Source organism: Nerophis ophidion, linkage group LG05 (assembly GCF_033978795.1).
Source record: "Nerophis ophidion isolate RoL-2023_Sa linkage group LG05, RoL_Noph_v1.0, whole genome shotgun sequence".
NCBI classification, from domain to species: Eukaryota; Metazoa; Chordata; class Actinopteri; order Syngnathiformes; family Syngnathidae; genus Nerophis; species Nerophis ophidion.
The window spans coordinates 1,526,958-1,551,567 of NC_084615.1; the positions used below are offsets into that span (position 1 = coordinate 1,526,958).

A 24,610-nucleotide genomic window follows, 5' to 3' on the forward strand; every position below is an offset into this window, starting at 1 on the left:
AAATACAGTATTCACAGTGTATTACTGTAAATGTAAAATGGTACCACTTTTTTTTTTTCTTATGGTAGGATTCTGAAGACCAAGCTGTTTCAAAAAATATATTGTCATGTTTACTTTGAAATCATTAGGCTAAGTAGATATTTATGTATGTTTTTACCACAGGCATTATTAGACATATTGCACGTTTGGTTTAGGAGTTGTGTTTAAATACATTTTGTATTGCTTCATTTGCATTATCTCAGGGTTCTAAAAAAATTACTTTCATTTTGAGTAAAAAACAAATGTTTGTGTTTGCAAACCTTACAAAAGCACATGTTTCTAGTAAAACTCACAAAGATACATCATCACAGGCATTATTAGACATATTGCATGTTTGGTTTAGGAGTTGAAACAATTTTGTATTGCTTCAATCGCATTATCTTAGGATTCTAAGAACATTACTGTCATATTGAGTAAAAACACATTTTTGTATTTGCAAACCTTACAAAAGCACATGTTTCTAGTAAAACTCACAAAGATACATTAAAGTAGGCATTATTAGACATATTGCATGTTTGGTTTAGGAGATACGCTCAAAAAAAAAAGAATTAGCTTCAATTGCATTATCTCCGGATTCTAAGAACATTACTGTTATATTGAGTAAAATTTTGTGTTTGCAAACCTTACAAAAGCACCTGTTTTTAGTAAAACTCACAAAGACACATAATTACAGGAGTTATTAAACATTGCATGTATGGTTTAGGAGTTATGCTTTAATTTTTATTTTTATTGCTTCAATTGCATTATCTCAGGATTCTAAGAACATTACTGTCATATTGAGTAAAAACACATTTTCGTGTTTGCAAACCTTACAAAAGCACATGTTTCTAGTATAACTCACAAAGATACATCATCACAGGCATTATTAGACATATTGCATGTATGATTTAGGAGTTATGCTTGAAAATTTTGTATTGCTTCAATCGCATTATCTTAGGATTCTAAGAACATTACTGTCATATTGAGTAAAAACACATTTTTGTATTTGCAAACCTTACAAAAGCACGTTTCTAGTAAAACTCACAAAGATACATTAAAACAGCGTTATTGGACGTATTGCATGTTTGGTTTAAGAGATACGCTTAAAAAAAAAAAAGAATTAGCTTCAATTGCATAATCTCCGGATTCTAAGAACATTACTGTCATATTGAGTAAAAAACATATTTTTGTATTTGCAAACCTTACAAAAGCACATGTTTCTAGTAAAACTCACAAAGATAAATTAATTACAGGCATTATTAGACATATAGCATGTTTGGTTTAGGAGTTATGCTTGAAACATTTTTTTATTGCTTCACTTGCATTATCTTAGGATTCTAAGAACATTACTGTCATATTGAGTAAAAAACATATTTTTGTATTTGCAAACCTTACAAAAGCACATGTTTCTAGTAAAACTCACAAAGATACATTAAAACAGCGTTATTGGACGTATTGCATGTTTGGTTTAAGAGATACGCTTAAAAAAAAAAAGAATTAGCTTCAATTGCATAATCTCCGGATTCTAAGAACATTACTGTCATATTGAGTAAAATGTTGTGTTTGCAAACCTTACAAAAGCACCTGTTTTTAGTAAAACTCTCAAAGACACATAATTACAGGCATTATTAGACATATTGCATGTCTGGTTTAGGAGTTATGCTTGAATACATTTTTTAGTGCTTCAATCGCATTATTTCCGGATTCTAAGAACATTACTGTCATATTGAGTAAAAAACTAATTTTTGTGTTTGCAAACATTACAAAAGCACATGTTTCTAGTAGAACTCACAAAGATACATAATTATAGGAATTATTAAACATTGCATGTATGGTTTAGGAGTTATGCTTGAATTTGTATTTTTATTGCTTTAATCGCATTATCTCAGGATTCTAAGAACATTACTGTCATATTGAGTAAAAAACACATTTTTGTGTTTGCAAACCTTACAAAAGCACATGTTTCTAGTAAAACTCACAAAGATAAATTAATTACAGGCATTATTAGACATATAGCATGTTTGGTTTAGGAGTTATGCTTGAAACAATTTTGTATTGCTTCACTTGCATTATCTTAGGATTCTAAGAACATTACTGTCATATTGAGTAAAAACACATTTTTGTGTTTGCAAACCTTACAGAAGCACATGTTTCTAGTAAAACTCACAAAGATACATTAAAACAGGCATTAGGTTTAGGAGATACGCTAGAAAAAAAAATTGTATAGCTTCAATTGCATTATCTCCAGATTCTAAGAACATTACTGTCATATTGAGTAAAAACACATTTTCGTGTTTGCAAACCTTACAAAAGCACATGTTTCTAGTATAACTCACAAAGATACATCATCACAGGCATTATTAGACATATTGCATGTATGATTTAGGAGTTATGCTTGAAAATTTTGTATTGCTTCAATCGCATTATCTTAGGATTCTAAGAACATTACTGTCATATTGAGTAAAAACACATTTTTGTATTTGCAAACCTTACAAAAGCACGTTTCTAGTAAAACTCACAAAGATACATTAAAACAGCGTTATTGGACGTATTGCATGTTTGGTTTAAGAGATACGCTTAAAAAAAAAAAAGAATTAGCTTCAATTGCATAATCTCCGGATTCTAAGAACATTACTGTCATATTGAGTAAAAAACATATTTTTGTATTTGCAAACCTTACAAAAGCACATGTTTCTAGTAAAACTCACAAAGATAAATTAATTACAGGCATTATTAGACATATAGCATGTTTGGTTTAGGAGTTATGCTTGAAACATTTTTTTATTGCTTCACTTGCATTATCTTAGGATTCTAAGAACATTACTGTCATATTGAGTAAAAAACATATTTTTGTATTTGCAAACCTTACAAAAGCACATGTTTCTAGTAAAACTCACAAAGATACATTAAAACAGCGTTATTGGACGTATTGCATGTTTGGTTTAAGAGATACGCTTAAAAAAAAAAAGAATTAGCTTCAATTGCATAATCTCCGGATTCTAAGAACATTACTGTCATATTGAGTAAAATGTTGTGTTTGCAAACCTTACAAAAGCACCTGTTTTTAGTAAAACTCTCAAAGACACATAATTACAGGCATTATTAGACATATTGCATGTCTGGTTTAGGAGTTATGCTTGAATACATTTTTTAGTGCTTCAATCGCATTATTTCCGGATTCTAAGAACATTACTGTCATATTGAGTAAAAAACTAATTTTTGTGTTTGCAAACATTACAAAAGCACATGTTTCTAGTAGAACTCACAAAGATACATAATTATAGGAATTATTAAACATTGCATGTATGGTTTAGGAGTTATGCTTGAATTTGTATTTTTATTGCTTTAATCGCATTATCTCAGGATTCTAAGAACATTACTGTCATATTGAGTAAAAAACACATTTTTGTGTTTGCAAACCTTACAAAAGCACATGTTTCTAGTAAAACTCACAAAGATAAATTAATTACAGGCATTATTAGACATATAGCATGTTTGGTTTAGGAGTTATGCTTGAAACAATTTTGTATTGCTTCACTTGCATTATCTTAGGATTCTAAGAACATTACTGTCATATTGAGTAAAAACACATTTTTGTGTTTGCAAACCTTACAGAAGCACATGTTTCTAGTAAAACTCACAAAGATACATTAAAACAGGCATTAGGTTTAGGAGATACGCTAGAAAAAAAAATTGTATAGCTTCAATTGCATTATCTCCAGATTCTAAGAACATTACTGTCATATTGAGTAAAAAAATAATTTTTGTGTTTGAAAACCTTACAAAAGCACATGTTTCTAGTAAAACTCACAAAGTTACATAATTATAGGCCTTATTAGACATATTGCATGTTTGGTTTAAGACTACTGTTTGACTTATTTTGTATTGCTTACATCGCATTACCTCAGGATTGTAAGAACATTACTGTCATATTGAGTTATAAGAACATTACTGCCATATTTAGTTGTAAGAACATTACTGTCATATTTAGTTGTAAGAACATTACTGTCATATTTAGTTGTAAGAACATTACTGTCATATTCAGTTTGCAAACCTCACAAAAGCACGTCTCTAGTCAATCTCACAAAGATACAAAAAAACACAGCATTTCAGCATGTGTGAGAGTATCTCATTAAACAACATTTTCTTAACAATTGAGAAAACAGCATGTGGAACATTACTGGAGGTATTGTGACAATGGTCCAAGTGTGTATGGCAGAGATCATTAGGTAGAAAATGGATGTACAGGTCAAGACTAGCAGAAGCTAATGAAAGCTCCAAAAAAATAAAAAGTATATTTTACTAGGTGAAGGGAGACTCCTAACAATTTCATTGTCGTGTTTTTGTTATCTTCTGCCCCTAGTGGCAGAACACTCAAGAGCAAGCATAGTTTTAAGTAGGACTACTTACCCAAACTCACTAAGAGGTTTTGAGAGGGGTGGATTTGGGATTGAAGAAAATACAGGATTAAGTCCCGATGAGTGATTCACTGCAAAAGAATGATGGTTTTTATTATGACATTTTAACTTGTACGTACATTATGACCACCTTAAATCAAACATAAAGCACCAGACTAAATTTACACGGAGAGAACAAAAGAGGATAGTTGACGAAAAAAAATAGGACAATTTCAACCTTGAAACAAATATTTGAAAATGAAGACTACATTTCCTGGTATTGTGTGTATTTCTATACTAAATGTTGACCTTTATTCCCTTCTACCGATCTTATTTGGCTGTCTTTGTGTCCCATCTAATGTAACACAGTTGTTTGTAGTTCGATCATACTAGCATTGTCATCATTGAATATAATATGCATGCAAAGAACAGAAAACATAAGCGAGGTCATATTACAAATGTAGCTTACCACCACCTATGTGTAAATGTAGAAGGAATGAATATTGGGTTCTCACTTCTCTGTCAAAGCTTTGAGTATCTAGTAGTGTTGTCCTGATACCAATATTTTGTTACCGGTAAAGGTACCGGAATGTATTTCGATACTTTTCGGTACTTTTTGTGGTTTGTGTTCAATTTGCAATTGCAGGTGCAGCAGACCTGGCTCTTATTTGTTTGTCTTCTTCCTAGAGTTCCTGTGTTTCCCTGTGGGCGGAGTTGTGAGAGGTGCACAGCTGTAGCCAATCTCCGCAACAATATTTAAGTAGCACCTCAATAGCTGGATGGCACTCGGCAATTCTACTTCTTGACTCTGTTTGTATGAAGACTCCAATGCTCCTCGTATTTTTGCTACATACCATCTTGACTATTTCCAGTGTCATCCAGCTTGGTATGTATGTTGTTAGTTTGCACGTCTTGCAACCTCGACCCAAGTTTAGTCAGTTCATATATTAGCTTTTGTTCTTTTTTGACACGGTGCTTTGTTGTTTTCTCTTTTTACGCACCGTCGCTTTTTGTTATATTGTATTTTTGGATCATTGTTGTGATTGCTACCTTTGTTAAGTAAAGAACTATTTACTCTGGGTTCCTCTGTTCCACATTTAGTTGAACTGTGAGACTTTACTAAATAAAAGGGGACCACAAAAAATTGCATTATTGGCTTTATTTTAAGAAAAAATTTTGAGGGTACATTAAACATATGTTTCTTATTGCAAGGTTGCCCTTAAATAAAATAGTGAAGATACGAGACAACTTGTCTTTTAGTAGTAATTAAACAAACAAAGGCTCCTTATTAGTCTGCTGGCATAAACTGTAACATATGTCATTTTCCATTGTATTATTTTGTCAAAATGATTAAGGACAAGTGGTAGAGAATGAATTATGATCCTACTTGTTCATTTACTGTTAATATCTGCTTACTTTCTCTTTCCACATGTTCCATATACACTTCTGTTAAAATGTAATAATAAGCATTCTTCTGTTGTTTGGATGCTTTACATTAGTTTTGGATGATACCACAAATGTCGGTATCAAGTAGTTACAGGATCATACATTGGTCATATTCAAAGTCCTCATGTGTCCAGGGACATATTTCCTGAGTTTATAAACATTATATACATTTGAAAAAACTAAAGAATATTTCATGATGATGAAAAATATCAGTAGGACCGACCAGATACACCCATGTACTTGGTATCATTACAGTGGATGTTCGGTGTAGATCCACCAATGGCGTTTTTTTACATTCAGAAACGGCGTCATAAGCGTTTGGTGTGTAGTGAAGCAACTTTAGCTATTCCTCGTCCTGCAGGGATGATACTGTTACGAAACATACTTTATTTGTCGCCATGGAGGCGAGGATTAGTGATTTAGAAGTAGCTAAAACACTGCAGACTGCGGATGGCCTTTAGCCGCTAGCTAGCTAGCCATGTCTAAAACCACCTTTTCCTGAGGGCGTTTCAGTGTTAAAGCTTCACCTTTATCGTTAGTTTTTAAGCCAAAACGCGTCCATTCTTCGTTTTTATGTCTACACGCCTTGTCTGCTTGTAAGTACTCTGTGATTGTGCGCTGCCGAACATGCTCCTATGCTCGTTAACCAGCAATGACACGACGTGACGACAACATGGTGAGGGCGGTACTTTTTAGAGGCGGTGTAGTACCGAATATGATTCATTAGTATCGCGGTATTATACTAATACTGGTATACCGTACAATACTAGTATCTAGTCCATAGGAAAGCGCTATAAAAATCAAATCCATTATTATAATTGTTGAGCACATTTAATAATATAAATAGCAAAGCCATGCTGAATATCTTACGTAGTGACGTCATGTGCACTAAAATGGTATTGACTATTGACTATTACAATCATTTGATTGTGAGCATGCGCAGAATAAACGGTGCAGTAAGTTCCTGGACCAAAGAAAGAATGGTGGTTTGTTTATTTCCTCCCGTGAATATAAAGTGCTAGCTAACCATATTGGTGACCGTCAAAACGTTAGTCTGCTGCAGCATTGAGTAATGCTACAGGTCATTCAGGCCAAAGATGGTTTAGACTTTTATTCGACAGTGAAGAGAAAAATTATGAACTCTGGGAAACGAGGTTCCTCGCGCACATGGAGTTACGTGGTCTCGGAGGAGTTATCCTGGAATACCCGCACATAAATGAGGAAGACAAAGAAGCTCTCGCGGAAGATGAAGCAAAGAACGGTGAGGCATATCTAGGTGAAACCTTTCAATCCACAAATCACTCCACGGAGACAGCCCTCGCAAAAATGATTAATGATCTATTGCTAACGATGGATTCTGATGCATCATCTATGTTGCTGCTCCTCGATCTTAGCGCTGCTTTCGATACTGTCGATCATAATATTTTATTAGAACGTATCAAAACAGGAATTGGTATGTCAGACTTAGCCATGTCTTGGTTTAACTCTTATCTTACTGACAGGATGCAGTGTGTCTCCCATAACAGTGTGACCTCGGACTATGTTAAGGTAACGAGTGGAGTTCCCCAGGGTTCGGTCCTCGGCCCTGCACTCTTCAGCATATACATGATACGCAAATACGGTGTTAGCTTTCACTGTTATGCTGATGACACCCAACTCTACATGCCCCTAAAGCTGACCAACACGCCGGATTGTAGTCAGCTGGAGGCGTGTCTTAATGAAATCAAACAATGGATGTCCGCCAACTTTTTGCAACTCAACGCCAAAAAAACGGAAATGCTGATTATCGGTCCTGCTAGACACCGACCTCTATTTAATAATACAACTCTAACATTTGACAACCAAACAATTAAACAAGGCGACACGGTAAAGAATCTGGGTATTATCTTCCACCCAACTCTCTCCTTTGAGGCACACATTAAAAGCATTACTAAAACGGCCTTCTTTCATCTCCGTAATATCACTAAAATTCGCTACATTTTGTCCACTAAAGACGCTGAGATCATTATCCATGCGTTTGTTACGTCTCGTGTCGATTACTGTAACGTATTATTTTGGGGTCTCCCCATGTCTAGCATTAAAAGATTACAGTTGGTACAAAATGCGGCTGCTAGACTTTTGACAAGAACAAGAAAGTTTGATCACATTACGCCTGTACTGTATATACCTTTATATACATATATACATACATATATACCTATACTGTATATACCTTTATATACATATATACATACATATATACCTATACTGTATATACCTTTATATACATATATACATACATATATACCTATACTGTATATACCTTTATATACATATATACATACATATATACCTGTACTGTATATACCTTTATATACATATATACATACATATATACCTATACTGTATATACCTTTATATACATATATACATACATATATACCTATACTGTATATACCTTTATATGCATATATACATACATATATACCTATACTGTATATACCTTTATATACATATATACATACATATATACCTATACTGTATATACCTTTATATACATATATACATACATATATACCTATACTGTATATACCTTTATATACATATATACATACATATATACCTATACTGTATATACCTTTATATACATATATACATACATATATACCTATACTGGCTCACCTGCACTGGCTTCCTGTGCACTTAAGATGTGACTTTAAGGTTTTACTACTTACATATAAAATACTACACCATGGGTGTCAAACTCTGGCCCGCCGTGTAATTACATTTGGCCCTTGAGGCAATATCTAATTAACATTAGAGCTGGCCTGCCGGTATTATTCAGCGGTGGTGCCGCTGTAACACCGCCTTCACCGCTAATACTCATACTTGCCAACCCTCCTGATTTTCCCGGGAGACTCCCAAAGTGCAGTGTCCCTCTCAAAAAAATCTCCCGGAACAACCATTCTTCCGAATTTCTACCGATTTCCACCCGGACAAATATATTGGGGGCGGGGCTTAAGGGCATTGCCTTTAGCGTTCTCTACAACCTGTCGTCACGTCCGCTTATCCTCCATACAAACAGCGTCCCGGTCCAGTCACATAATATTTAAGGCTTTTGCACACACAAAAGTGAATGCAAGGCATACTTGGTCAACAGCCATACATGTCACACTGAGGGTTGCCGTATGAACAAGTTTAACACTGTTACAAATATGCGCCACACTGTGGACCCACACAAATAAAAATGACAAACACATTTTGGGAGAACATCTGCACTGTAACACAACAGAACAAATACACAGAACCCCTTGCAGCACTAACTCTTCTGGGACGCTACAATATACACCTCTGCTACCACCAAACTCTGACTCCCTAGCGTGTTCAATATTCAATGCAAAACTTGTTTGGGTCCCTATTAAAAGGTTCATTTGTTCAACCTTGGCCCGCGGCTTTGTTCAGTTTTAAATTTTGGCCCACTCTGTATTTGAGTTTGACACCCCTGTACTACACGGTCTAGCTCCAGCCTAACTTGCCGATTGTATTGTACCATATGTCCCGGCAAGAAATCTGCGTTCAAGGACTCCGGCTTATTAGTGATTCCCAGAGCCCCCCCAAAAAAGTCTGCGGGCTATAGAGCGTTTCCGTTCGGGTTCCAGTACTCTGGAATGCCCTCCCGGTAACAATTCGAGATGCCACCTCAGTAGAAGCATTTAAGTCTCACCTTAAAACTTTGAGACACTAGTGATTTAGGGCTATATAAGTAAACATTGATTGATTGATTATTTCTATTCTCTAGCCTTTAAATAGTCCCCCTTTTTAGACCAGTTGATCTGCCGTTTCTTTTATTTTTCTCTTATACCCCCCCCTCCCGGGACCCAGGATGGACCGCTCGTCCAGAGTCGGGACCCAAGATGGACCACTCGCCTGTGTATCGGTTGGGGACATCTCTGCGCTGCTGATCCGCCTCCGCTTGGAATGGTTTCCTGCTGGCTCCACTTTGGATGGGACTCTCGCTACTATATGGAATCCACTTTTGACTTGATTCTCACGGTTACATTAGATCCACTATGGATTGGACTTTCACAATATCATGTTAGATCCGATATGTGTAGATATGTGGTCCTCTCCAAGGTTCTCATAGTCATCATGGTCGGCGTCCCACTGGGGTGAGTTTTTCCTTGCCCTTATGTGGGCCCTACCGAGGATGTCGTTGTGGTTTGTGCAGCCCTTTGAGGTACTTGTGATTTAGGGCTATATAAATAAACATTGATTGATTGATTGATTGATTGGTATGCGAAGCTAGTGCAATGTCTAGACAATAAGAGTTTGTCGCTGATAATGAGGGACGGCAAACGTGACGGAAGAGCAGCACTGGATATTTTCCACCAGCATTACGTGGGAAAGGACAAACCCCGTGCTGAGTGTTTGTATTGTGAACTTTCCTCGCTCCACAAGGCTGGCAATTAAACAGTCACTGACTATATTATTAGAGCTGGGACTATTTTCACGTCATTAAGAAGAGCAGACAAACAGACAAGTGATGGGCTTCAGATAGCTGTGGTAGTAAAGGGGCTACCTGACTCATATCAGCCATTCGTCGTGCACATCACCCAAACAAATGACACTGTAACTTTTGCCGTGTTTAAAACAAAACTGCGAAGTTATGAGAGTACAGAAAAATATAGGAAGAAAGACGTGAATGCAGAAGAAGATAATGTGATGAAGGCTGGCGTGGCAACAAGATCACATGGAGGAGGAAGATGCAAGAAAATGGATCTAGCTGATGTCGAGTGTTACACATGTGGGAAAAAGGGACACATGGCCAGGACATAGAGCGTTTTCCGTTCGGGCTCCAGTACTCTGGAATGCCCTCCCGGTAACAGTTCGAGATGCTACCTCAGTAGAAGCATTTAAGTCTCACCTTAAAACTCATCTGTGTACTCTAGCCTTTAAATAGACCTCCTTTTTAGACCAGTTGATCTGCCGCTTCTTTTCTTTCTCCTATGTCCCCCCCCTCCCTTGTGGAGGGTGTCCGGTCCGATGACCATGGATGAAGTACTGGCTGTCCAGAGTCGAGACCCAGGATGGACCGCTCGTCGGGACCCAGGATGGACCGCTCGCCTGTATCGGTTGGGGACATCTCTACGCTGCTGATCCGCTTGAGATGGTTTCCTGTGGACGGGACTCTCGCTGCTGTCTTGGAGCCACTATGGATTGAACTTTCACAGTATCATGTTAGACCCGCTCGACATCCATTGCTTTCGGTCCCCTAGAGGGGGGGGGGGGTTGCCCACATCTGAGATCCTCTCCAAGGTTTCTCATAGTCAGCATTGTCACTGGCGTCCCACTGGATGTGAATTCTCCCTGCCCACTGGGTGTGAGTTTTCCTTGCCCTTTTGTGGGTTCTTCCGAGGATGTTGTCGTCGTAATGATTTGTGCAGTCCTTTGAGACATTTGTGATTTGGGGCTATATAAATAAACATTGATTGATTGATTGACATGCCCTGACGAATCCCAGGCGAAAAGAGAGTAGCGAAAATGGGATACACCACATCGGGGAAAGGAACGCGGTCGAGGACGAGACCGTGACCGTATAAAGAAAGCTGATGGGGAGGCAGAACCTTCATCTTTCTGTTTCTTCAAATTGAGTGACTGTCCTCCACAAATAGGAAACAAGAAGGCTCTCATGGTGAACCTCGGCGCCACAACTCACCTGATCAACGACGCCACAAAGTTCAAGACGGTCGACAAAAGCTTCAGGCCTGAGGACCACATGATTGAGCTCGTCGGTGGAACCAAGGTGAGCGGGATGGCAAAGATGAGAGGCGACCCTGAAGTCTACTTGTTGGACAGCGAGGGACGACGAGTCAAAACAAGGCTCGAACAAGCACTTTACATCCCATCGTTTCCACAAAATATCTTTTCAGTGAAATCAGCAACGGCCAACGGAGCCGAGCTAGACTTCAAGGACGGTGATAACTGGGTGATCCACAAGGATGGTACCAACTTCAAAATGGATGTGTACGGTAGGCTGTATTACCTTATCACAGTAGAGGATAATGTTGATGAAGTGAATGGATGTCATGACATTCAAAGATGGCAGAAGATACTTGTAACTTTGATGATGTTGCAAGATTTGAAAAGGGAGTTAAAGGCCTACTGAAATGAGATTTGCTTATTTAAACGGGGATAGCAGGTCCATTCTATGTGTCATACTTCATCATTTCGTGATAAATAAATAATAAATGATAAATGGGTTGTACTTGTATAGCGCTTTTCTACCTTCAAGGTACTCAAAGCGCTTTGACACTACTTCCACATTTACCCATTCACACACACATTCACACACTGATGGAGGGAACTGCCATGCAAGGCGCCAACCAGCACCCATCAGGAGCAAGGGTTCAGTTAATTCGACTGTTAAATAAACACGCTAAGGGGCTAAGAGCAATGCACAGAGTGAGACCTCTTTCTACCCGTTTGAAGCAAGGGACTAAGAAAAGAAAGACAGTAATATATCGATCTCGGGTAAGTATCGTTCAATTAAGGGACTTATTGACTATTGGACCAGGCCTAGTCACCGTCAAAACTTTTTCCAAAGAGCACGTAGTTTGTTATGATGGTTATTAGCGTAGTGACTGCTTCCACTGCAGCACACAAACTTGCTGTTTTCTTTAGCACTGATTGGCGAGACGCGAGGACGCAAGACTCAACAATTCTGATTGGCCAACATGTTTTGTCACTCAAAGGCCAGTGATGGCGGACTTCCATCCATCCATCCATCATCTTCCGCTTATCCGAGGTCGGGTCGCGGGGGCAGCAGCCTAAGCAGGGAAGCCCAGACTTCCCTCTCTCCAGCCACTTCGTCCCGCTCTTCCCGGGGGATCCCGAGGCGTTCCCAGGCCAGCCGGGAGACATAGTCTTCCCAACGTGTCCTGGGTCTTCCCCGTGGCCTCCTACCGGTTGGACGTGCCCTAAACACCTCCCTAGGGAGGCGTTCGGGTGGCATCCTGACCAGATGCCCGAACCACCTCATCTGGCTCCTCTCGATGTTATGGATGGATGGCGGACTTAAAAATAAAATAAAAAAAAGACACCCTGCTCTTGAGGTTTGGTTATCGCACTAATTTAAACCTCAATGACGGTTTGATGTTGATTAATCGTCCAGCCCTAGTGACTCGTGACCTACTATCAAATTTACTGGTCAACTAACAGGATTATGATGCGTACACCCATTCAGTGGATCTACTTTAACCACCATCTTTTAAGTTTATCTTGAAATATTTTAAGGTATGTGCTACTTAACAAAAAATACTACTTTGATCAGAAATATTTATATAGAAATTAACCATTATGGTCAACTGGCTGCTACAAAAATAAAAAAATAACCATTAAACGTTTGTCGATTTAAAAGCAAGGACAGGCAAAGCCCTGACAAAAAGATATGTATTTTTTTTTACAAAAACAAAAATAATGGGTGTTTAGCAAGCTGCACAGAAGTATAAAGATACAATTGCGCTGTCAGACTTTGGCTATAATGACAGTTATAGCAATGTTTTTACACAACTTATCTCTGTTGTTAACTAGCTAGAAAACAACCCAATTATCTTCCCGAGGAGAGTTGGAGGCTGCATCCTTCCAATCTCTGACTTGCTTCCGCTTTTAGTGCCATATTTTTGCTGAAAAGGATTTAGTAGAGAACATCGACGATAAAGTTTGCAACTTTTGGTCGCTAACAGAAAAGCCCTGCCTTTACCGGAAGTCGCAGACGATGACGTCACATGTGTGATGACTCCTCACATCCTCACATTGTTTTTAAATGGGAGCCTCCAACAAAAAGAGCTATTTGGACCGAGAAAACGACAATTTCCCCATTAATTTGAGCGATGATGAAAGATTCGTGTTTGAGGATATTTATAGCAACAGGCTAGAAAAAAAAAAAAAAAAAGTTTAAAAAAAAAACGCGTTTGAATTGGGACTGATTCAGATGTTTGTAGACACATTTACTAGGATAATTATGGGAAATCTCTTATCTTTCAATTGTGTTGCTAGTGTTTTAGTGAGTTTAACAGTACCTGATAGTAGGAGGGGTGTGTCCACGGGTGTTTTGACGCCCGTGTCTCAGGGAAGTCGACGGCAGCTGTACGGACGGCGCAAGCTTAGCTGATCTCCGGTAAGAAGTGACTTTTTACCACAATTTTCTCACCGAAACCTGCTGGTTGACATTCAGTCGGGATCCATGTTGGCTTGACCGCTCTGATCCATAGTAAAGCTTCACCTCCGGGAATTTTAAACAAGGAATCACCGTGTGTTTGTGTGGCTAAAGGCTAAAGCTTCCCAACTCCATCTTTCTACTTTGACTTCTTCAATATTAATTGAAAAAAGATTCAGCAACACAGATCTCCAAAATACTGTGTAATTATGCGGTTAAAGCAGACGACTTTTAGCTGTGTGTGTGTGCAGCGCTCATATTTCCTAATAGTCCGTGACGTCACGCGTACACGTCATCATTACGCGACGTTTTCAACTAGAAACTCCCGGTAAATTTAAAATTGCAATTTAGTAAACTATAAAGGCCGTATTGGCGTGTGTTGCAATGTTAATATTTCATCATTGATATATAAACTATCAGACTGCGTGGTGGCTAGTAGTGGCTTTCAGTAGGCCTTTAAAGTGATGTCGATTAAAGGGAAACATGACAAGTCCAATCAAAACTGTGAAATATGTACACAGGGAAAGTTTACCCAAAGTAGAAACAGACAGGCAGACGCTAAAGCTACAGCTGAACTAGAGCTAGTACACACAGAGCCAGCAGAGAAAGATGGATACAGATTTGCAATAGCATTTACTGATGATTACAGCGGGATGATTTTTCTATACTTTATCAAAGCAAAGAGTGACACAACAAGAGCACCAAAGAAATTCATAGCAGATGTAGCTCCTTATGGAAAGATAAAGTGCATAAGGTCTGATAACGGTACAAAATTTACCGAGCAGGAGTTACTTAGGAGTAACGGGGTAAGGCATGAGACGAGTGCACCCTACTCACTTCATCAGAATGGAACCGCCGAAAGAGGCTGGAGAACTTTATTTGAAATGGCACGATGCATGCTATTGGAGAGTAACCTCCCTTAGCAATTGTAGACATATGCTGTACAGACGGGCTCAAATCCGCAACAGGTGTTACAGTAAGCGTCTAGAGCAGACACCTTATCGTGTTTTCACAGGAAAAACACCTAACCTATCTAACATGGAGCTATTCGGTTCTGAATGCTAGTATACAAGCAGGATAAAAAGAAGCTGGATTCTAGATGCGAAAAGGGGATCTTTGTAGGTTATCATAAGTATAGTCCAGCATATTATGTGTACTATCCTGACACTGGAAAAGTCCTAAAACATAAGCTGGTAAAATTCATCACCAAAGGTAGTGCAGATATACATATTGTGATATGGGGAGTGAGATTGAAAATTATGAAGATGCACGACCAAAGGTAGTCAAGCAGGGTCAGGGACAGCCTAATGAGAGTAAAGAGTTTAGTGTTGAGGAGACTGCTGAGGCAAAGCCGCCTCAAATATATGGTACTCAGAGAGAACCGGGAGAAAGGTGGTATCCTATAAGAGGCTCCAGAATACTTCAAAGAGTCCAGTGTAAAGCTGAGTGTAATATTGACGAAAGTGAGAATGTAGATCTGGGGTGCCCATTACGTCGATCGCGAGCTACCAGTCGACCGCGGGGGGTGTGTCAGTTGATCTCCAGCCAGGCTTTTAAAAAAAATAGACCTAAAAATGAGTGATCATCAATCTTCACCAAGACGTCACTTAAATGACATTCACGGTACCGGAGGGTCTTGTGAGATGACGCTGGCTGCTGCAAGATCATTATTATGAAAATATGACCGAGAGGAAGGCGAGAAACACTTTTTATTTCAACAGACTCTCGCGCCGTACCTTCCGTCAAAACTCTAAAGGCCGACTGCACATTTCCTATCTTCACAATAAAAGCCCTGCTTCATGCTGCCTGCGCTAACTAAATACAGAGTCTCGGAAAACTGGCGTGCACAGCTTTCTGAGACTCTTATTTTGTTAGCGCAGGCAGCATGAAGCAGGGCTTTTATTGTGAAGATAGGAAATGTGCAGTCGGCCTTTAGAGTTTTGACGGAAGGGACGGCGCCAAAGTCTGTTGAAATAAAAAGTGTTTCTCGCCTTCCTCTCTGTCATTTTTTCATAATAATGAACTGGCAGCAGCCAGCGTCATCTCACAAGACCCTCGGGTGCCGTGAATGTCAATCAAGCAAGCTACGGAATTTGCCGCCAATGTTTTTCTTGTAAAGTGTATGGAAGCTGGATGAATTAGATGCCAAAAACCAACCACTTTCATGTGGTATTGTACAGAAAGGACCACTTTTTTTCTCCTCCATTTGAAAATGTGGGCGTTATCATCATTACTGTCTGATTCCAATCAATGCAAGTCATCAGAATCAGGTAATACAGTAACTTATATTCTTGTCTTCGTGAAAGAAAGACATCTATATGTGTTACACATGCTTGTATTATCATTAAACACATTCAACTTGTTTACAAAAATGTCTCTTTCATAAATAAATAAATATAAATGATATATATAAATGAGGTAGATCCCCTCGAGTTGGTCAATTGAAAAGTAGCTCGCCTGCAGAAAAAGTGTGGGCACCCCTGATGCAGATTATTTCTACAGTGGGGCGTATGATGTACCTAAAACATTTACAGAGGCTATGGACTCTAAGAAGTCAAAAATGTGGGTTGATGCAATGAAAGAGGAGATGAACTCTTTGATAGAGAATGAAACTTTCACTCTGACTCCAATGCCAAGAGGCAAACAAACAGTGGGAGGTCGCTGGTTATATACAGTGAAAGAGAGCCCAGAGGGAATAGAGACTTGTAAAGCAAGATATGTCGCAAAGGGTTATGGTCAAGTGGAAAGGATTGACTATAAAGAGACTTTTCCACCGACGGCCAACATGACGTCTGTCCGAGCATTGACGCAGGTGGCTGTACAGGAGGACCTTACCCTACACCAAATGGATGTTAAGACTGCTTACTTACATGCTCCGATCACTGTGAGGTAGATATGGAACAACCGGAAGGTTTTGAGGTCAAATCAGAAACAGGAGAACGCTTAGTATGTCAACCCAATAAGTCATTGTATGGTTTAAAACAGTCCGGGCGTAACTGGAACATGTTACTGCATGATCACCTTACAGAGAATGGTTTTGTACAAAATGATGCTGATGCTGATCAATATGGGCCTTGCTTTTTCCCGAAATATTGACACGGTTTGTAGTCCATAACACTAGCACTAACAGCCGACAATAACAGCCTGTATAAAACAGAGTAAAACAGGATTTGATTCAAGCTTCATTCAATCAATCAATCAATCAATGTTTACTTATATAGCCCTAAATCACTAGTGTCTCAAAGGGCTGCACAAACCACTACGACATCCTCGGTAGGCCCACATAAGGGCAAGGAAAACTCACACCCAGTGGGACGTCGGTGACAATGATGACTATGAGAACCTTGGAGAGGAGGAAAGCAATGGATGTCGAGCGGGTCTAACATGATACTGTGAAAGTTCAATCCATAATGGATCCAACACAGTCGCGAGAGTCCAGTCCAAAGCGGATCCAACACAGCAGCGAGAGTCCCGTTCACAGCAGAGCCAGCAGGAAACCATCCCAAGCGGAGGCGGATCAGCAGCGCAGAGATGTCCCCAGCCGATACAATGTATATATTTTTAAGAGTTCTTTCTTTATTCATAGTCATGTTTAAAGCAGCTAATATTTTTCCATGTGTACTCTTTCTGCTTGTATCTTATGTTCGCAAGTAAACTTTGTGCTTTACCTTAAAGGGGTTGGAATGTTGGAGTATAGCATACTCCCTTTTTACCTTATCAGTATTAGAACAAAGAAGCTGTATTCCTTTCTGGGCAGGGTGGAGCTGATTTCGTATTCAATAAGTTGTCTCTTTCTGTTTGACTTTCAGATCACTTCTGGATGCTGGTATTAGCGCATTTGTAAGGACTGGTCTCCTAAAGCTTTAGTAAAACTTGCTAATATTCCTATTCTGTCTTGATGGTCCTTCTTACTCAACATACTGTATGTTATCTGAAAGAATTTGGGATTGACCAGTGACTTTTATTCTCTGAGAGGAAGACTGGTCCGATGCAACAATTACCAGTCTGAAAATGTACCAGGTGACGGCATTAAAGGTAATGTTTGATCGTCCCCAGGCCATTAACCGTCCCTTTATTAACTCACTAAATGGCTCGGCTTTGCTTCTATGAAATGAGAAAAATCTCACCGAATGGTGTACTTTCCCTGAAGCGATCATGACAACGATTGTGGCGGTTAATGATGCCGGGCCGTGTTTTCAACTTGTTTAAGAAAAGACCAGAACTTGAGCAAGGAAGCTTGCGTTCATCCACGTAAATAAACTATTCCGACAATGCGTTGCATTTTCCTAAAAATGCAAACGTGATATTTTGCCACGGAAATGAATGTTCAAAAACACAGATTTTCGTGTATTCGCAGTACTTAGACTTAGTCTTAGACTTACTTCCTGTGGTAGTCGGTGTTTTTAAAATTTTGATTTCTATCTATTCTTTTAATTGGTTTTACCCTTTAAAATAGTTTTTAATCATATTTATTTTTATATTGTTTTTGTATTTGTTTGTTTAGTTTTTATTCAGTAATTGGTGAAGCTAAGGGTAATATTTGAATATTGTTTTTAATATTGTTGTACAGCACTTTAGAAATATCTCTATTGTTTAAATGAGCTATACAAATAAATTGGATTGGATTGGATTCCGTTTATTGTCATTCAAATTTTTACTTTACGGTACAGATAAGAACGAAGTTTCGTTGCACCATAGAATGTACTCAGCATCAAGGGTTGGAATTGGGGGTCAAATCACCAAAAATGATTCCCGGGCGTGGCCACTGCTGCTGCTCACTGCTCCCCTCACCTCCCAGGGGGTGATCAATGGTGATGGGTCAAATGCAGAGAATAATTTCGCCACAGCTAGTGTGTGTGTGACAATTATTGATACTTTAACTTTAACTTAATTTATTTACATACATTTATAAATGAATGTGCTTTCATTTCATTGTTATCAAAGCTTGTATGGTACAGTAAACCCTTGCTTATTGCTGTTAATTGGTCCCGGGCCAGGCCGTGGTAAATTTCCCACAAAGAAGGAATTATGAATTATGACACGAATATTTTCATAGTTAGAGCACAACAAAATTATTTAAGAATTTTTAAATATGTTTGTTCTTACATTATGAGAGCCCTCTAGACATGAAATAACGCCCTTTTGTCACGTTTACAATTAAATGCCTACTGAAATGAGATGTTCTTATTTAAACGGGGATAGCAGCTCCATTCTATGTGTCATACTTCATCATTTCGTGATATTGGCATATTTTTGCTGAAATTATATAGTAGAGAACATCGACGATAAAGTTTGCAACTTTTAGTCGCTAATAAAACAGCCTTGCCTGTACCGGAAGTAGCAGACGATGTGCGCGTGATGTCACGGGTTGTGGAGCTCCTCACATCCTCACATTGTTTACAATCATGGCCACCAGCAGCGAGAGCGATTCGGACAGAGAAAGCGACGATGTCCCCATTAATTTGAGCGAGGATGAAAGATTCGTGGATGAGGATAGTGAGAGTGAAGGACTAGAAAAAAAAAAGAAAAGCCAGTGGGAGCGATTCAGATGTTATTAGACACATTTACTAGGATAATTCTGGAAAATCCCTTATCTGCTTATTGTGTTACTAGTGTTTTAGTGAGATTAATTTTTTCCCCCTCCTCCACGGTGGAAGCTTCCCACGTTCGGGGGCGGCCGGTCGGAGGAGGCAAGAGAGTCCGCAGCTGCCTCTTTGACAGGTGCACAAGGAACGACGCAAGCTCCGCTCATGTCTACGGTAAGAGCCGACTTATTACCACAATTTTCTCACCGAAACCTGCCGGTTGACATGTGGTAGAGAACCATGTTCGCTTGACCTCTCTGTTCCATAGTAAAACTTCACCTTCGGGAATGTAAGCAAGGAAACACCGGCGGTGTTTGTATTGCTAAAGGCAGCCGCAATACACCGCTTCCCACCTACATCTTTCTTCTTTGACGTCTCCATTATTAATTAAACACATAGCAAAATATTCAGCAACACGGATGTCCAGAATATTGTGTAATCATGCTATTAAAGCAGACGACTTATAGCTGGGATCGGGCTGGAACAAAATGTCCGCTACAATCCGTGACGTCACGCACACGCGTCATCATACCGCGACGTTTTCAACAGGATACTCCGCGCAAAATTCAAAATTGCAATTTAGTAAACTAAAGCGGGCGTATTGGCATGTGTTGCAATGTTAATATTTCATCATTGATATATAAACTATCAGACTGCGTGGTCGCTAGTAGTGGCTTTCAGTAGGACTTTAATCCAATATAATAATGCTTTTCGAGGCTGAGCCAATCAGTGTTTCTTTGTTTGTTGTGAAGCGGAGCAGTCAAGCAAACATGTTTTCTCTATGTCAACCAGCATGTTTTTGGATGGGGAAATTGTGATATATATCTTACCGGACAAATCAATGGATTATTCGTCGTCCTGCTGCAGCTGTTTGAAAGGCAGCTGTGAGCTTGGCTCCTCGGCTTCTCTCTGAGACACTGCGTGTTCACCACTGCCATCCGACCTCGAGGTATGTCTGTACAATCTTTAAAATCTCACTAAAACACTATCAAAACAATAAGCAGATAAGGGATCTTCCAGAATTATCCTAGTAAATGTGTCTAATTACATCTGAAACGCTCACACTGCCGCCGCCCGGAGCCCATCCATCCATCCATTTTCTACCGCTTATTCCCTTTCGGGGTCGCTGGCGCCTATCTCAGCTACAATCGGGCGGAAGGCGGGGTACACCCTGGACAAGTCGCCACCTCATCGCAGGGCCAACACAGATAGACAGACAACATTCACACACTAGGGCCAATTTAGTGTTGCCAATCAACCTATCCCCAGGTGCATGTCTTTGGAAGTGGGAGGAAGCGGAGCCGTCGCTTTTTATTTTATTTGTATTTTTTTTTCTAGTCCTTCACTATCAATATCCTAATTCACGAATCTTTCATCCTAGCTCAAATTAATGGCGAAATTGTCGCTTTCTCGGTCCGGATTGCTCTTACTGCTGGTGGCTCCCATTAAAACAATGTGAATATGTGTGGAGCCCTGCAACTCGTGACGTCACGCGCACCAACTTCCTGTAAAGGCAGGGCTTTTCTATTAGCGACCAAAAGTTGCAAACTTTATCGTGGATGTTCTCTACTAAATCCTTTCAGCAAAAATATGGCAATATCGCGAAAGATCACGTTTGACACATAGAATGGAGCTGCTATCCCCGTTTAAATAAGAAAATCTCATTTCTTTAGGCCTTTAAATATATTGTTATAATTGAAAATGCTTAATTCAGGCCGAATATATGTAGAATATGCTTTAAAAATGTCATCAAATCGGCAATAAAGTGATGCAGTGTGCGAGGGACACTTTCATTCACTTTGTACCATGGATTTCCTGATAGTCATTTAACATTTAGCAAAGTAACGTCCAACACTTTTCAAATGAGTTCCACAAACCTGAAACATCACCTTTTACATCACAGCTGCTCTTGTCAACTTTTTGTTGGAAAAAAAACGTCCTAACGTCCATTTTTAGCAGCTTCTCATTCATGTGGTTCATCTGCTGAAGCTCTTCTTCTCAAGTGGAAGCGCCAGCCAGTATGCATTACTTTATGCAGCTGCTGCCTCTCTGTTGGACTCCGGTACTGCATGTTACTTCTGAGAGTAGAAAAAAAAATCCCTTCTCAAAAAGTAAAATAGAGATTTGGGACTTTTCTAAAATTATCTGGAGTTTAGACCAAAGTAGCCACCCCCTAACTCCGCCCCTGGGTTTTGACACAACTTTAAAAAATACCCCAAATGATAAATAGATAGCAGTTATTTTATTTTTATTTATATATTTTTCTATTTTGTTTCCATTTCAACCCCCATTATTTACTTTTTACTTTTTAAATTGATCTCAACTCTGTACACTGCTGCTGGAATTTAAATTTTCCTGAAGGAATTAATTGAGTACTATCTATCTATCTATCTATCTATCTATCTATCTATCTGTCAGAAATAATCCTTCAATCAACACAACTGCCATCTGTAGACTTAGAGACTTCCTTTTTATTGTCATTCAAAAATAAAAATTAAATTAAATAAAAAAATAATAATAATAATAAAATGAAATACAAATTTTTAAAATATATACACATATATATATATTTATACATATGTATATATATATATATATATATATATGTATGTATATATATATATGTATATATATATATATATATATATATCCATCCATCCATTTCTACCGCTTATTCCCTTTTGGTGTCGCTGGCGCCTATCTCAGCTACAATCGGGCGGAAGGCGGGGTACACCCTGGACAAGACGCCACCTCATCGCAGGGCCAACACAGATAGACAAACATTAATACTCACATTCACACACTATGGACAATTTAGTGTTGCCAATCAACCTATCCCCAGGTGCATGTCTTTGGAAGTGGGAGGAAGCCGGAGTACCCGGAGGGAACCCACGCATTCACGGGGAGAACATGCAAACTCCACACACAAAGATCCCGAGCCTGGGATTGAACCCAGGACTGCAGGAACTTAGTATTGTGAGGCAGACGCACTAACCCCTCTTCCACCGTGCAGCCCATATATATATATACATATATATATATATATATATATATATATATATATATATATATATACACACATATATATATATATATATATATATATATATATATACGATATATTTATATATAAATGTGTGTGTGTGCTCCATTCAGTAATATGCTAAAAAAAAAAAAAAATCACTTGATTAAAGTACAGTGTCCTATACGCAAACACAGTTTTAACGAATATTTAGGCCTACTACAGTCTACCACAGATCAGAGAACTTTCCTCCAAAAGGTCTTACAGTATCTTTGTCCATGTGATGTCAGATGAAACCAAAATGTAGCTGTTTGGCCACAATAGCCAACAATATGTTTGGAGGAGAAAAAGTGCTGTCTTTAATCCCAGGAACACCAATCCTACCATCAAGCATGGTGGTTGTAGTATTATGCTCTGGGCCTGTTTTGCTGCCAATGGGGCTGGTGCTTTACAAGAGAGTAAATAGGACAATGAAAAAGGAGGATTACCTCCAAATTCTTCAGAACAACCTAAAATCATCAGCCCAGAGGTTGGGTGTTGGGCAGAGTTGGGTGTTCCAATGACCCCAAACACACGTCAGAAGTGGTAAAGGAATGGCTAAATCAGGCTAGAATTAAGGTTTAAGAATGGCCTTCCAAAAGATCTGACTTAAACGTGTGGACAATGCTGAAGAAACAAGTCCATGTCAGAAAACCAACCAATTCAGCTGAACTGCACCAAATTTGTCAAGAGGAATGGTCAAAAACTCAACCAGAAGCTTGTGGATGACTACCAAAAGCACCTTATTGCAGGTAAACTTGCCAAGGGACATGCAAACAAATATTAACATTGCTGTATGTATACTTTTGACCCATAATCAAATCATAAAAGAACCACACTTCATGAATGTTTTTTGTGACCCACAAGTATGTGCTCCAATCACTACATCACAAAAAATAAGAGTTTTAGAAATAATTGGAAACTCAAGGGAGACATGACATGATGTTCTTTACAACTTTTGATGGCCACTGTATATTTGCAAGTCCTTTTTCAAGAAGGACACTTACAATAAACTACATCTTTTCAAGGACACTTACAATAAACTACATCTTTTCAAGAAGGACACTTACAATAAACTACATCTTTTCAAGAAGGACACTTACAATAAACTACATCTTTTCAAGAAGGACACTTACAATAAACTACATCTTTTCAAGAAGGACACTTACAATAAACTACATCTTTTCAAGAAGGACACTTACAATAAACTACATCTTTTCAAGAAGGACACTTACAATAAACTACATCTTTTCAAGAAGGACACTTACAATAAACTACATCTTTTCAAGAAGGACACTTACAATAAACTACATCTTTTCAAGAAGGACACTTACAATAAACTACATCTTTTCAAGAAGGACACTTACAATAAACTACATCTTTTCAAGAAGGACACTTACAATAAACTACATCTTTTCAAGAAGGACACTTACAATAAACTACATCTTTTCAAGAAGGACACTTACAATAAACTACATCTTTTCAAGAAGGACACTTACAATAAACTACATCTTTTCAAGAAGGACACTTACAATAAACTACATCTTTTCAAGAAGGACACTTACAATAAACTACATCTTTTCAAGAAGGACACTTACAATAAACTACATCTTTTCAAGAAGGACACTTACAATAAACTACATCTTTTCAAGAAGGACACTTACAATAAACTACATCTTTTCAAGAAGGACACTTACAATAAACTACATCTTTTCAAGAAGGACACTTACAATAAACTACATCTTTTCAAGAAGGACACTTACAATAAACTACATCTTTTCAAGAAGGACACTTACAATAAACTACATCTTTTCAAGAAGGACACTTACAATAAACTACATCTTTTCAAGAAGGACACTTACAATAAACTACATCTTTTCAAGAAGGACACTTACAATAAACTACATCT

The 24,610-nt window shown here is 38.6% G+C and overlaps 1 protein-coding gene across 4 annotated transcripts in view; it reads right to left on the minus strand.

Moving 5' to 3' along the window:
* nexmifb (neurite extension and migration factor b) overlaps nucleotides 1–24,610 on the minus strand; it is a 406,603-nt gene that overhangs the window by 262,624 nt on the left and 119,369 nt on the right. Inside the window, exon 2 of one of the 4 annotated variants that reach the window (XM_061899678.1) lies at nucleotides 4,429–4,507. The exons of the other annotated variants lie outside the window; for them this stretch is intronic. The gene's annotated coding sequence lies outside the window, so the exon portion shown is untranslated. The remainder of the gene's footprint in view (nucleotides 1–4,428; nucleotides 4,508–24,610) is intronic. 4 annotated transcript variants of the gene reach the window in all.